Raw genomic sequence first — 16043 nt, forward strand, 5'->3', positions numbered from 1 at the left:
GGCAGAGAACCATTACCTTTAAATTTATGAATTGTTTCACAGGAAACTCTTGGGAACAGGCTTTCCCTGAAGAGGTTCAATTCCACAAACAAGTGATCAGTACCTACTTAGTGAAAGAAACCATGCTACGTTCTGAGAAAACCAAGACATAAAAAAAAGAGCCCCTGTCCTCAAGAAGCAAATATTCTATTGATGATAAAAAGATAAATATAGTACCTGGTGGTTGTTACATCTGTCATGTTCTTGTTGTAACTATCTTTGGAAAAATAAAGACTCCATGAGTAAAAGTAAGCAGGAAATATACATGTGTGTGTATGTGTGTGTATGTGTATGTGTAAATACATGTGTGTATGAGTGTGTATGTATGTATACATGCATATATGTGTATATGCATATGTATGTGTGTGAAAATTTGCTGCCAAAAACCTCATCTATATAAATTATTGGATTGAAAAACTTGATTTATTGATTTTTATTAAGGATGACCATAATTTGTAGAACTTATAGAAATGAATTGATTCTTCCCTCTTGTTTTCAATGTATCAATATTTTTCAATTATTCCCTCAGTCAGGCAAGACTCAATATTATCTGATAAATAGAGAGAGGTGGAGAGAGGTAGAGAGAGAGAGAGAAACAGAGAGAGAGAGAGAGAGAGAGAGAGAGAGAGAGAGAGAGAGAGAGAGAGAGAGAGAGAGAAAGAGAGAGAGAGAGAGAGACTCTATTAGTTAAATAATAATAATATTATTGTTTTGATAAATTTATCCATCTGTGCATGCCTGAGATGTTCACATTACTGACACAAGTATCTTAGTCATTTATTTTCTGATTATCTTCATTAGCTTGTATCTGTACTTCAGTGGGTGGGGTATTATTTTTTCCTTTGTTCATTAGAATGGAAATTCTCTGAAGGCAAAGATCATTAGGTTCTGTTTGTTTATTTTTTGTGCCTCAAGAACTTTTCATAGTATCTAACAGGTTCCCAATCTGAAGGTAAGAGAAGGTTCTTAAGGGGTATGGAACATAGTAAATACCTATAATATTACTATGTTTAGCAAAGTCCTTTGTATACAATAGGAAATGAAAACATATACATTGGCTTGAATAACTGTACAACAACAACAAAAGTTTGTAATAGAATTGACAAGGAGTGATGATAAGCAAGTTGGTAAAGTAGTTGTTCCTGCAATGTAGCATTCTCAAAGATTATATACATATACTTCAAATCTTTGCTATACTCAGACTGAATCTACAAAAGGAGAAGACAGAAACAGTAAGATAAAAATTAATATATAATAACATTATAGACTTAAATATTCAGCTCTCCAAATCACACCTCTCCCATTTTTAGGCAAAGGTAAGTAGTCTAAGCAACCTCACAGAATTCAGTTTCAGTGTCTGATTGTAGTAAAATCTACTGAACTTCTCCATTCTTAAAAGAAACAATCTGAAAACACACTTCACAATTCATTAAAATATCTGAAGAAAATATTAAATAAAAGGAGAAACTCAAATCAGATGTTATAGAGGACTTCCAGTGGTGGAGCCAAGTTGGCAGAATAAAGTCAGGAAGCTGCCTGAGTTATCCCCGTCTTCCTCAAAAACTACATAAAACCAAGCTTCTGACAGGTTGATAGAATGAAACCATTTTTTTAGAATGAAACCATTTTTTTAGTTCTAGACAGACTGTAAAAAAAAAACTTCAAAAAAGATCAATCACACAGGGTAAAAAGAGTGTTTAGCCAAGCTCAGATAGAGTCTGGGAAAGTCAGTGAGAGGGACAGCAAATCAGCAACTAAGACCCTCAATCCTGGGTCAGTAAAGAAGCAAACCAGTGGAGAAGCTTCCAGACCCAGCTCAGAAGGCAAATTCTAGAAAACCAGGCTTTCTCCTGAAAAAATGTAGGCAAAGCTACACCCTGCAAACAAGGGGCTCCTGTGCTCACAATCAAGGCCCAGAGATGCACAGGAAGCTTTGGACAGCAGCCCCTTTACCTGACGAGTAGAGTTCAACCATAAAAGTAAATAAAAAAAAAATAAAAATAAAAATAAATAAAAATAAAAAAACCTTGACCATATAAATTTTCTATGGCAACAGGGAAGACCAAAAACATACTCAGATGAGAGCAGGATATCCACAGAGGAAATCTCTAAACAGTGATATATGAATTGATGTCAAGCCCAAAGAGGCTTCTTGGAAATGTTCATAAAACACTTGAAAAGGTAAATAAGAGAGAAGAAAAAAAAATAAAAAGGAAATGAAAAGTATGCATGAGATAGTCAATATCTTGGAAAAGGAAAGAAAAAAAAATCTGAAGAAAACAACTCCTTAAACAGCAGAATAAACCAAATGGGAAAAGATATATAAAAGATAACTGAAGAAAATCATCCATTAAAAACTAGAACAAGACAATGGAAGCTAATGCCTGTGAAACAGCAAGAATCAAATAAACTAAAAGGAATGAAAGAATGGAAGGAAATGTGAAATACCTTATTGGAAAACAATGACATGGAAAATAGATCTAGAAAAGACTATTTTAAAATCATTGCCCTACCTGAAGGCAATGACTAAAAAAAGAGCTTGAGTAGTATTTTACAAGAAATCATTAAGGAAAAATTGACTCAATATGTTAGAAAGGAGGAAATTGCTGCCTTTTTTTCCTGAGGCAATTGGGGATAGGTGACTTGCCCAGGGTCACACAACTAGGAAGTTTTAAGTTTCTGAGGCTAGATTTGAATTCAGGTCCTCCTGACTTCAGGGATGGTGCTCTATCTACTGAGCAACCTAGCTGCCCCAAGGAGGAAATATTCAATGAAAGAACCCATCTATCATTTCTGGAAAGAGATCCACAAGAAAAACACCAAGGAACATGGTTGTGAAACTACAAAAACACAAGGAAAAAATACTGCAAGCTGCCAGACAAACAATTAATATATGAAGGAACAATTTTCAGGATTATCCAGGATCTTGCAGCTTCTATTATAAAGGGTTGGAGGACCCAGCATACAATACTCTAGATAGCAAAGGTCTGGATTACAACTAAGAATTAACTAAGGGAAAGAGATGGATCTTCAATGAAGTGAGAGAATTTCAATAATTTCTAATGAAAAAGAAAAAAAAAACAGAATTAAACAGAAAATTTAATATACAAACACAAGACTCAAGAGAAGCGTAGAAAGGTAAACAGGGGAAATATATATGTTACTTAAAGGTTAAAACTTTACATTCATAGATGGGAAAATCTGAACTCTTGAGAAATTTATCTGTCACTGGGGCCAACAGAGAAGGATATCACATAGACTGAGGGGGTGGTTATGAATGGATTCTGATGTGATGACATCAAAGTAAAAGCTATTATGGGATGGAAAAAGGCCTATAGTGGAAAAAAGAGGAAAGAAGAAATGTCATGGGAATGTTAGTTCACATGACGAGGTACAAAAGACCTATTACAATTGAGGGAAAGAAGGAAGGGGGATGAGCATTTTCTGAAGCTTGATATCATCAGTTTTGGCTCTAAGAGGGAATAGCTTAATCATTTACTTGAGTATAGAAATTTCTGTAAACTTTTAAAGAATGAGGAAGGGAAAGAGTATAAGAAAATGGAAGGACAGGATAAAAGACATGACAATCATTAGGCAAAAAGGTAAGAGAAGGAGGGGAGTATTGATAGAAAATAAAGTAGTGAGGCAGGTAAACACACACACACACACACACATAAGGACAGGGTAGAAAGAGAACAAAAGTAAATACAAGGAAGAAAATAGGATGGAGGGTAATACAGAGCTGGCAATCATAGCTGTGAATGTAAATGAGATGAACTCTCCCATAAAATGGAAGCAGTTAACAGAATGGATTAAAAAAGTAGAATCCTCCAATATGTTGTTTAGAAAAAAACACTTTTGACACAAAAAGACATACAAAGTAAAATGTAAATGGCTGGAATATAATTTATTATGCTTCAGTTAAAGTTTAAAAAAAGTAGCAATTTTTATCTCAGATAAAGCAAAAGTAAAAAAGGATCTTATGAAAAGAGATAAGGAAGGAAAGTAATCTTGATAAGAGATACCATAAATAATGGAGTAGTAATTATACTTCTTTTTTTTTTTTTTTTTGCAGCAAATTGCAGATCAGTAAGATACATAGAGAAAGTTTTATGTCATTTGCGGGAAAAATAGAAGGCAAAAGTATTCTAGTCAGGTACCTCAGCCTTCCTTTCTCCAGTCAGACAAATCTAACCACAATATAAACAAGAAAGAAACTAATGAGGTTAATAGGATCCTAAAAAACCTAGATATGATATATCTTTAAAGAAAATTGATTAAACTTACCAGTGTAAAAAAAAAATTGAATAAACTTAACAATAAACATACTGTCAAGTTTCTAGTTTTCTTCCTTTCCTGTGCTGCACATTATACCTACCTAAATAATAGGACATAAATATATTACATATATTAGGACATAAAACCTCATAATCAACTATAGAAAGCCAGAAATAGTAAACTATCCCTTTAAACCTCAATGAAACAAAAAAACTTATATTAAATAAAGAGCCAGAGAAAATAGACTAAAAAAAACAAGTGAAAATTAAAAAAAAATTCTAAAGAATGATTGGATTGGGGGGCGGAGCCAAGATGGAGGAGAAGAAACACACGACTCAGTGAACGTCCTCACTCCCTCACAACCAATTAGATAAATTAAGTCTCAGAATTAGCTCAGGACTGATAGATACCACAAGGACTGGAAGCACGACTTACCAGCTGAAGAGAATCTGGAGTTTCAACAGGAAAGGTCAGTTCTCAGGGGAGGAATAAGAAAGACCAGCACAGACGGTGGGGTAGGGGCACACTGCGCCCATTGCGCTGGGAGGGGCTTTGGGATCAGAGAAGCCACTGAGGTAAAGGAATCTGGCACAGGCTGTTAGCTCTTCTCTGCTAATTATTTAGCAGTTCAGAAGAGAAAGCCAAAATATTTTAAAACTCAAATTAGATTTTCCCCGATCCTGGGGGTGACTCAGCAGACTCGGCACCAGGGGGTGTGGTCTCAGCTACCACCTGAGAATAGTTAAGAGATTGACAAGTGGGTGGATACGGCCCAAGGCAACACACACTGCCTAGCTTGGCTGGAGGGAGTGGAACTCAGCTCCAGGAAGTCCCAGAGAAGCGGAACCTTTGAACTAGGGACCACGGTTTCTGGCAGACACTTCCAGTTTGAGCACAGGGGCTTTTCATGTCACCTGCTGCAGACATCCACTCCCCACCCGGACACATAGGCTGGGCTTCGTGCTGTCTTCACTATTCTACGCCCTCTAAGCACAGTAGTGCTAATCACCTCTGAGGCACTTCCAGGGAGGGGGTGGGGAACTCTCTCCCAGAGCTCTATCTTAGCTCAGGCGCAGGAGCCGCTGCATCCATCCAGTCTGGGAGGAAGCTGGTAAAGAAGTAAATAATTTCCTACCCCAGGGACAGACCCCAAAACATTTTTTTAAATATGAGCAAAAAAGCTAGAAAAACTATAGATTCCTTCTATACAGAGAAAGAGCGGGTATCCAACCCCGAGGAAGTTGACAGCAGAGAATCAGCCGATAACAACCTAAAGGGGACGATTCCTGCCCCCCATCACATAACTCTCTCCTAGAAGAAGCTCTTAAAAAATTGAGGGAGATCGAAGAAAAATGGGGAAAGGAAAGGGAAGCTATGATAGAGAACAACAACGTCCTGAAATTGGAGTTGGAAAAAATAAAGAATTCACAGGAGATGCAGGGAAACAAAATTAGTGAATTAGAAAAGGTTAAAAAAACACAGGAAAGTAGGATTTCTGAATTGGAAAAGATAAAAAAGTCTCAAGAAAATAGAATTTCTGAATTGGAAAAAGAAAATAATTCTCAAAAAAAAAAATTAGGGAAATGGAAAAAAATTCAATAGAGCAAAATAATTCATTTAAAAACGAAATTGGGCATTTACAAAAAGAACTAAAAACTGTGAAAGAAGAAAATAACTCCTTAAAAGTCAGGATGGAACAAATAGAAATGAATGATTCACAGAGAACCCAAGAATCAGTCAAACAAAACAAAAAAAAAAATGAGAAGCTGGAGAACAACGTCAAATACTTACTGGGAAAATCTATAGACCTGGAAAATAGATCTAGGAGAGATAATCTGCGGATTATTGGACTTCCAGAAAATTATGACCAAAAAAAGAGCCTAGATTCTATTTTACAGGAAATTATCAAAGAGAACTGTCCAGAGATAATAGAAACAGAAGGGAAAGTAGATGTGGAAAGAATTCATCGAACTCCTTCTGAAATAGACCCTAAAAAAAGAACACCATGGAATATTGTGGCTAAGCTGCAGAATTACCACACAAAGGAGAAAATCCTGCAAGCAGCTAGAAAAAAACAATTTAAATACCAAGGTGCCACAATAAGGGTCACCCAAGATCTGGCTGCCTCCACATTAAAAGATAGAAGGGCCTGGAACCTGATATTCCGAAAGGCAAAAGATCAAGGACTGCAACCAAGAATGAACTACCCAGCTAAGTTTAGCATCTTTTTCCATGGAAGAAGATGATCATTCAATGAAACAGAGGAATTCTATATGTTTCTAAGAAAAAAACCAGACTTAAACAAAAAATTTGATCTACATCCACAAGACTGAAGAGAAACAGAAAAAGGTACACAGAACCCTTGAGAACTGTAACTCTGTTGTGGGTATATAAAAAATACTCAAGGATAATTTGATTTTACTGATATAAAAGAAAAAAAGGGGGGTGTGGTAAAGGGAAGGAGGTCGGTTCAGAAAAAGGGGAAGGAGTGATAAAAAGAGGGAAACTACATCCCAGGAAGAGACATAGAAAATACACCATATCTGAGGGAACTTAGTGAGGGGGAGAATCATTGTGTGAATCTTACTCTCATCAGAAGAGGCTCAAAGAGTAAATAATTAACATATTTGTTTTTCAGAGAATTTTCTCTCACCTCATTAAAAGGGGGGAGAGGAAAAGGGAAAAGGAAAAGGAGAATAAGTGAAGGGACTTGGAGGGAGGGGGGAGGGATCCTAAAAAAAAAAAAAAAAAAAAAAAAAAGAGGGAGGGTTGCGCGTCACAAGGGGGGTCTGTAAATTAAATATCGGGGAGGGGGATCAGGGGGGTCAAGGGAAAAAAGCATAATCTGGGAATAATACGATGGCAGGAAATACAGAATTAGTAATTTTAACTGTAAATGTAAATGGGATGAACGATCCCATCAAACGGAGACGGATAGCAGATTGGATCAAAAAGCAGAACCCTACAATATGTTGCCTACAGGAAACACACTTAAAGCAGGGAGATACATACAGAGTAAAGGTAAAAGTTTGGAACAGAGCCTATTATGCTTCAGGTAAAGCCAAAAAAGCAGGGGTAGCTATCCTTATCTCAGATCAAGCAAAAGCAGAAGTAGATCTCGTTAAAAAAGATAAGGAAGGAAACTATATCCTGCTGAAAGGTAGCATAAATAATGAAGCCATATCAATACTAAACATATATGCACCAAGTGGTATAGCATCTAACTTTCTAAAGGAAAAGTTAAGAGAACTACAAGAAGAAATAGACAGTAAAACTATAATAGTGGGAGATCTCAACCTTGCACTCTCAGATTTAGACAAATCAAACCACAAAACAAACAAGAAAGAAATTAAAAAGTAAATAGAACATAAGAAAAACTAGGTATGATAGACCTTTGGAGAAAACTGAATGGCAATAGGAAGGAATATACTTTCTTCTCAGCAGTTCATGGATCCTATACAAAAATTGACCATATATTAGGACATAAAGATCTCAAAATTAAATGTAGGAAGGCAGAAATAATAAATGCCTTCTTCTCAGATCACAATGCAATAAAAGCTACATTCAGTAAAAAGTTAGGGGTAAATAGACCAAAAAGTAATTGGAAACTGAATAATCTCATCTTAAAGAATGACTGGGTGAAAGAGCAAATTATAGAAACAATTAACAATTTCACCCAAGATAATGATAATGATGAGACATCATATCAAAATCTTTGGGATGCAGCTAAAGCAGTAATAAGGGGAAATTTTATATCTTTAGAGGCTTATTTGAAGAAAATTGAGAAAGAGAAGATTAACGAATTGGGCTTACAACTTAAAAGGCTAGAAAAAGACCAAATTATAAACCACCAACCAAAAATTAAACTCGAAATACAAAAATTAAAAGGAGAAATCAATAAAATTGAAAGTAAAAAAACTATTGAATTAATAAATAAAACCAAGAGTTGGTTTTATGAAAAAGCCAATAAAATAGATAAACCTTTGGTAAATTTGATCAAAAAAAAGAAAGAGGAAAATCAAATTGATAGTCTTACAAATGAAAAGGGGGATCTTTCCACCAATGAAGAGGAAATTAGAGAAATAATAAGGAGTTACTTTGCCCAACTTTATGCCAATAAATTTGATAACTTAAGTGAAATGGATGACTTTCTCCAAAAATATAGGCTCCCTAGATTAACAGAGGAGGAGATAAATTGCTTAAATAGTCCCATTTCAGAAAAAGAAATAGAACAAGCTATTAATCAACTCCCCAGGAAAAAATCCCCAGGGCCAGATGGATTCACATGTGAATTCTACCAAACATTTAAAGAACAATTAGCCCCAATGTTATATAAATTATTTGAAAAAATAGGGGATGAAGGAGTCCTACCAAATTCCTTTTATGACACAGACATGATACTGATACCTAAACCTGGTAGATCAAAAACTGAGAAAGAAAATTATAGACCAATCTCCTTAATGAATATTGATGCTAAAATCTTAAATAAGATATTAGCAAAAAGACTTCAGAAAATCATCTCCAAGATAATACACTATGATCAAGTAGGATTTATTCCAGGAATGCAGGGCTGGTTTAATATTAGGAAAACTATTAATATAATTGACCATATTAATAATCAAATTAATAAGAACCATATGATCATCTCAATAGATGCAGAAAAAGCATTTGACAAAATCCAACATCCATTCCTACTAAAAATTCTTGAGAGTATAGGAATAAATGGATTATTCCTTAGAATAATCAGGAGTATATATTTAAGACCGTCAGTAAGCATAATATGCAATAGAAATAAACTGCAACCTTTCCCAGTAAGATCAGGAGTGAAACAAGGTTGCCCACTATCACCATTACTATTCAATATAGTACTAGAAACGCTAGCTTCGGCAATAAGAGCCGAGAAAGAGATTCAAGGAATTAGAGTAGGAAATGAGGAAATTAAACTATCACTTTTTGCAGATGACATGATGGTATACTTAGAGAACCCCAAAGACTCTGCTAAAAAGCTACTAGAAATAATTCAAAATTTCAGCAAAGTGGCAGGATACAAAATAAATCCACATAAATCCTCAGCATGTTTATATATCACCAACAAAATGCAACAGCAAGAGATACAAAGAGAAATTCCATTCCAAACAAATGTTGAGAGTATAAAATATTTGGGAATCCATCTACCAAAGAAAAGTCAGGAATTATATGACAAAAATTACAAAACACTTGCCACAAAAATAAAATCAGATTTAAATAATTGGAAAGACATTCAGTGCTCTTGGATAGGCCGAGCGAATATAATAAAGATGACAATACTCCCCAAACTAATCTATTTATTTAGTGCTATACCAATCAGACTCCCAAGAAACTATTTTAATGACCTAGAAAAAATAACAACAAAATTCATATGGAAGAATAAAAGGTCAAGAATTGCAAGGGAACTAATGAAAAAAAACTCAGAGGAAGGTGGTCTAAGTATACCTGATCTAAAGCTATATTATATAGCAGCAGTCACCAAAACCATTTGGTATTGGCTAAGAAATAGACCGGTAGATCAGTGGAACAGATTAGATACAAAGGACAAAAAAGGGTACATCTATAGCAATCTAATCTTTGACAAACCCAAAGATTCCAACATTAGGGATAAAAATTCATTATTCAGAAAAAACTGTTGGGAAAACTGGAAATTAGTATGGCAGAAATTAGATAGGGATCCACACTTAACACCATATACCACGATAAGATCAAAATGGATCCATGATTTAGGCATAAAGAGGGAGATAATAAATAGATTAGAGGAACAGAGGATAATCTACCTCTCAGACTTGTGGAGGAGGAAGGAATTTATGACCAGAGGAGAACTAGAGATCATTATTGATCACAAAATAGAAGATTTTGATTACATCAAACTAAAAAGTTTCTGTACAAATAATACTAATGCAAACAAGATTAGAAGGGAAGTAACAAATTGGGAAAATATTTTTAAAAACAAAGGTTCTGACAAAGGTCTCATTTCCAAAATATATAGAGAACTGACCATAATTTATAAGAAACCGAACCATTCTCCAATTGACAAATGGTCAAAGGATATGAACAGACAATTCTCAGAGGAAGAAATTGAAACTATATCCACTCACATGAAAGAGTGTTCCAAATCCCTACTGATCAGAGAAATGCAAATTAAGACCACTCTGAAATACCACTACACACCTGTCAGATTGGCTAAGATGACAGGAACAAATAATGACAAATGTTGGAGGGGATGTGGGGAAATTGGGACACTAATACATTGCTGGTGGAGTTGTGAAAGAATCCAGCCATTCTGGAGAGCAATCTGGAATTATGCCCAAAAAGTTATCAAACTGTGCATACCCTTTGACCCAGCAGCGCTACTACTGGGATTATATCCCAAAGAAATACTAAAGAGCGGAAAGAAACATATATGTGCCAAAATGTTTGTGGCAGCTCTTTTTGTTGTAGCTAGAAACTGGAAGATGAATGGATGTCCATCAGTTGGAGAATGGTTGGGTAAATTGTGGTATATGAAGGTTATGGAATATTATTGCTCGGTAAGAAATGACCAGCAGGAGGAATATAGAGAGGCCTGGAGAGACTTGAATCAACTGATGCTGAGTGAAATGAGCACAACCAAAAGATCACTGTACACTTCAACAACAATACTGTATGGGGATGTATTCTGATGGAAGTGGAAATCTTCAACATAAAGAAGATCCAACTCACTTCCAGTTGATCAATGATGGACAGAGGTAGCTACACCCAGAGAAGAAACACTGGGAGGGGAATGTAAATTGTTAGCACTAATATCTGTCTGCCCAGGTTGCATGTACCTTCGGATTCTAATGTTTATTGTGCAACAAGAAAATGATATTCACACACATGTATTGTACCTCGACTATATTGTAACACATGTAAAATGTATGGTATTGCCTGTCGTCGGGGGGAGGGAATAGAGGGAGGGGGGGTAATTTGGAAAAATCAATACAAGGGATAATATTATAAAATATATATATATATATATATATATATATATATATATATATATATATATATATATATATATATATATAATAAAAAAAAAAGAATGATTGGATTAAACAACAAAAAAGAGAAACAATCCATAATTTCATCCAAAAGAATAACAATATATCAAAAACTATAGGATGCAGCTAAAGCAATTCTTAGGGGAAAGTTTATATCTCTAAATAGCTACATATATAAAACAGAGAAAAAGGAGATCAATAAATTAGGGATGCAACTAAAAAGCTAGAAAATGAACAAATTAACCCCCAATTAAATAGCAAATTAGAAGAAAACTATTCAGTTAATAAGTAAAACTAAGAATGGGTTTTATGAAAAAAAAATCAACAAAATAGATAAATCTTTGCTTAACCTGATTATTAAAAAAACAAAACAAAACAAACAAACAAAAAAAAAAAACAAATCACCAGCATCAAAAATGAAAAAAAAGTTGAAATTACCACTAGTGAAAAAGAAATTAAAACAATAATTAGGGGCTTTTTTTTCCAATTGTATGACTGTAAATTTGATTATTTAACAGAAATAGATAAATATTTATCAAAGATATTACAGAGCGAGGGAATAAAGATGGGTTTTCCGTGTGCATGGGGAAGCAAGAAAACTAGAAAGCTGACAGTAGGTTTACTGGTAAGTTTAGTTTGAGCAGAGATTAGATTTAGCCTCCAATTTATGGAATATGAAGATGTTCAATATCAAATATGTGTGAAAAAGATAAAATATACACATCTTCCAATTAAGACATATAAGAAAATAAACTGCATTCACTTAAAATAATTGGGAATAAAAATCAACACAACAGAAATAAATGAAGTCAAAATACAAAGCAAACAAGCATAAATTGAATTAAACAATGCTTTTGAATAAATGGGAAACAGAATGTATATTAAAGCACAACCCTATGATTTTCATAAAAACAAAATATCTAGAAGTGAAGACACATATAAAATGAAAATAATAAAAGAAAGAGATATTTACCAGGCATTAGATGATGCCAGAAAATAAACAGTCATAATCCTGTTATCATACACAGCACCTCTCTCAAAAAAAAAAAAAAAAAAAAAAAAAAAAGTAATGCCAGTACAGTTAAAGATAGAGATAATGAAACAATATAATTTTAAAATCTTTTTTCAGCTAAGAGGCACATATCTGCAAAACAAATGAATTTACAAAATACACACTTATGAATATATGTATAGTCATATATATATATATATATATATATATATATATATATATATATATATATATATTTTATAAAGAGAAACATTTTTAAAGTATGCCCATATGTAGATATATAAAAATGTAAATCAATCACACTGCTGTAAGTATGTTTACGTCATGTATACTTTTCTCAGAGTTCTCCTCTATCTGCAGTCCTCTACATTCTACCTCTTTATTTCTCACTTTTAATTATTATTTTACTTTCCCACTTACATGTAAAAGCAATTTTACCTTTTTTTAACTTTGAGTTCCAGATTCTCACTTTCTTCCTCCCCATTTCTCCTCATTAAGAATGCATACAGGGGGGCGGAGCCAAGATGGCAGAGAAGATACAGAAGACTCTGTGAACGTCCTTATTCCCTCAAAAACAATTAGATAAATCAGCCTCAAAAATAGCGCTGGACTGATAGATACCATAAGGACTGGAAGCATGAATTACCAGCTGAAGAGAATCTGGAGTTTCAACAGAAAAGGTCAGTTCCCAGAGGAGGAAGAAGAGAGGCCACCACAGATGGCTGGGTGCTAGCACACTACACTGATCGCTCTGGGGAGGGCTCTGGGATCAGAGAAGCCACTGAGATAAAGGAATCTGGCACAGGTTGTTAGCTCTTCTCTGCTTATAAAACAGCAGTTCAGAAGAGAAATCTAAGCCTCTTTAAAAATTCAAAGCCAGATTAGATCTTCCCCAATCCCAGAGGTGACTCAGCAGATCTCGGCACTGTGTGTTCTGGCGACATAGGCTGTCCTAGCTTTCACCTGTGAGTAGTTAAGAGATTGAGAAGTGGGCTGATACGGCCCAAGGCAACACACACTGCCTGGCTCAGCTGAAGGCTGTGGAACTCAGCCCTGGAAGTCCCAGAGAAGCTAAACCTTTGAACTAGGGAACACAGTTTCTGGCAGACACTTCCAGTTTGAGTGCAGGGGCTTTTCACGTCACCTGCTGCTGACATCCACGCCCCATCGGGACGCATAGGCTGGGCTTTGTGTCACCTTTTACTGTTTAGTCTCAAACCTCATGGAAGCCTCTAGAACACAGCGCCCTCAAAGTACAGCAGTGCTGATCACCTCTGAGGCACTTCCAGGGAGGGGTGGGGAACTCTCTCCCAGAGCTCTATCTTAGCTCAGGGCCCAAGAGCCGCTGCATCCATCCGGTCTGGGAGGAAGCTGGCAAAGAAAGAAATAAATAATTTCCTACCCCAGGGACAGACCCCAAAAGATTTTTTAAGTATGAGCAAAAAAGCAAGAAAAACTATAGATTCTTTCTACACAGAGAAAGAGCGGGTATCCAAGGAAGATAACAGCAGAGAGTCAGCAGATAAAAAATCTATCACATAACTCTCTCCTCGAAGAGACTATTAAAAAGCTAAGAGTTTCAACTAATGAGTAAACAAAATTCATTGATTTTGGGAAAGATTGCAGGCAAAAGACAAAGGGGATGATATAGGATAAGATGGATCAGTAGTACCATGGAAATAATGAACATTATTTTTTACAAATTTTAAGAGATAATGGAGGATAAAAGTGCCTGGTGTGCTATGATTCATGGGGGTCACAGAGTTCAAATCTGGTCTCCTAGCTGTGTGACCCTGGGCAAGTAACTTAACCCCAGCCTAGGATTAAAAAAAAATAATTTTATTTAAAGAGGGTTGCACAGAATTATGTTAAGGGAGAATTGTAATCGAAATCCAAACATATAAATAAAAGTCATGTTAAAAAAAGAAGAGGAGGTTAATATGTAACCAAATTAAAACCCTCATCTTATTTCAAATGCAAAAGTGTCTGATTCTTTGTTAAGGTCTTGAAAATGCTATTCATCAAAATTATTACTCTTCATGCAATCTGGCAATCATTCACCAGTTATTTAGGCCTTTCAAAATGCTATTCCTTGTCTTGCATGTGGGAAATATAAAAAGAAAATAAAAGATGACAAATTTACTTATCTCAAGGAGATTGGAGTGTAACTAGAAGACAATGTGTATACACATATGTATGGCTGGCAGTACATTGGAATTTCTGGGGATTAGAGTAGGATATATTTTGAAGGGGCAGAAAAGGTGAACTTTTATGGGGATTAAGTAAAGTAAAATATAGAAAAATTGGACTTCAGTCATGGGAGACCAGTGAAAAGGCACAGGGATAAGAGATAGAACATTTTGTATTAAAAACAGTTTTTAGAAACAATCCTTTCCCATTCCTAGCACCCATAATCTGAAAATGGCTAAACCATGGAATATGTGCAGAAAATAAAATAAGAATGACAATAAGAATGGCAGGATGATTTGCATAAAATTTTTATATCTATAATGTTTTTCTTTTGAATAGGATGAACTATTCTTTTTCATCTTTTTTAAAGGTAATATTAATGAACTCTCATAAAATGACCAATAGAGGGAGATGTCTCTTCATTTCCATAGTTTTAAAGACAAAATTTTTTAAAATGTCATGACTGGATTCGTTCACCCCTCAACTCCTCACAGTCACTACAAAAATGTGCTGAGAGTTTGCATTTGGTAATAAACAAGATTGTACTTTGCAACTAGGCAGAGTAAAGAGGATGTGTTAATGAGAGCCTTAAGTTTCCAAGGCAGAAATACAGTATGCCCAGCCACATAAAAATGTAATTAGTTGCCTTACTGGGAGAACTCACTTTATAAGAAGAATTGAAACCTGAAGCATAATTAGAGGAGTCATATGAGGGAATATTTTTTTTCTTTTTTTCATAAAATAATTTCCCTATTGAATAAAACAATTCTTTCTCTCTCCCTCCACTCTTTGGCATATTAACATTCTCTGTTTTGTCAAGATTATAAAAAGATTATTGTTTGAATTAGCTGCTTTAGAATAAAAGCTTCATTAATCTTTTTTAAAGTGAAAAAGCTTGCTCAGGAAATTATCATTTAGCATAATGGAATCTAGTTATTCATTTTACACTGCTAGGGAAATGGGAGGAGGGCTTTTTTACCTGGGTAGAATGTAACCAAAACAAAGAGTAGAAATTTGTTTAATAAAGACATTTTCTATAAGTGATACATGTTCATACATGGTTCTCTAAACAACAATATTTTAGTTTCTGTTTCTGTTCATTGATTCCAGCAAACTTGTTTATTTCTTAACTCTTTAATCATCTCATTGCCTAGACTGAAAGCAGAAGAATTTTCTGTTGATTCAGCAGAAAAAGAGATTTTATAGAAATATTTTTGAGAAGCCCACTGGTATGCTATTAGCATGTATGTGAGAATTGACTCTTTATATATTTCAAAGCAGCTGCATCTTTACCCCCACTAATGATATTGGCTCTAACAATGTCCCTAAAAATATTTCTTTTTCAAGCAATTATCATATATATATATATATATATATATATATATATATATATATATATATAAATAACTTTGGACAACCCAATGACCTTTAAAAAAATTAACCTTCTTCAAAGAACTATAATAAGTAAAAGA

This window comes from Sminthopsis crassicaudata, chromosome 1, assembly GCF_048593235.1.
Source record: "Sminthopsis crassicaudata isolate SCR6 chromosome 1, ASM4859323v1, whole genome shotgun sequence".
NCBI lineage: Eukaryota > Metazoa > Chordata > Mammalia > Dasyuromorphia > Dasyuridae > Sminthopsis > Sminthopsis crassicaudata.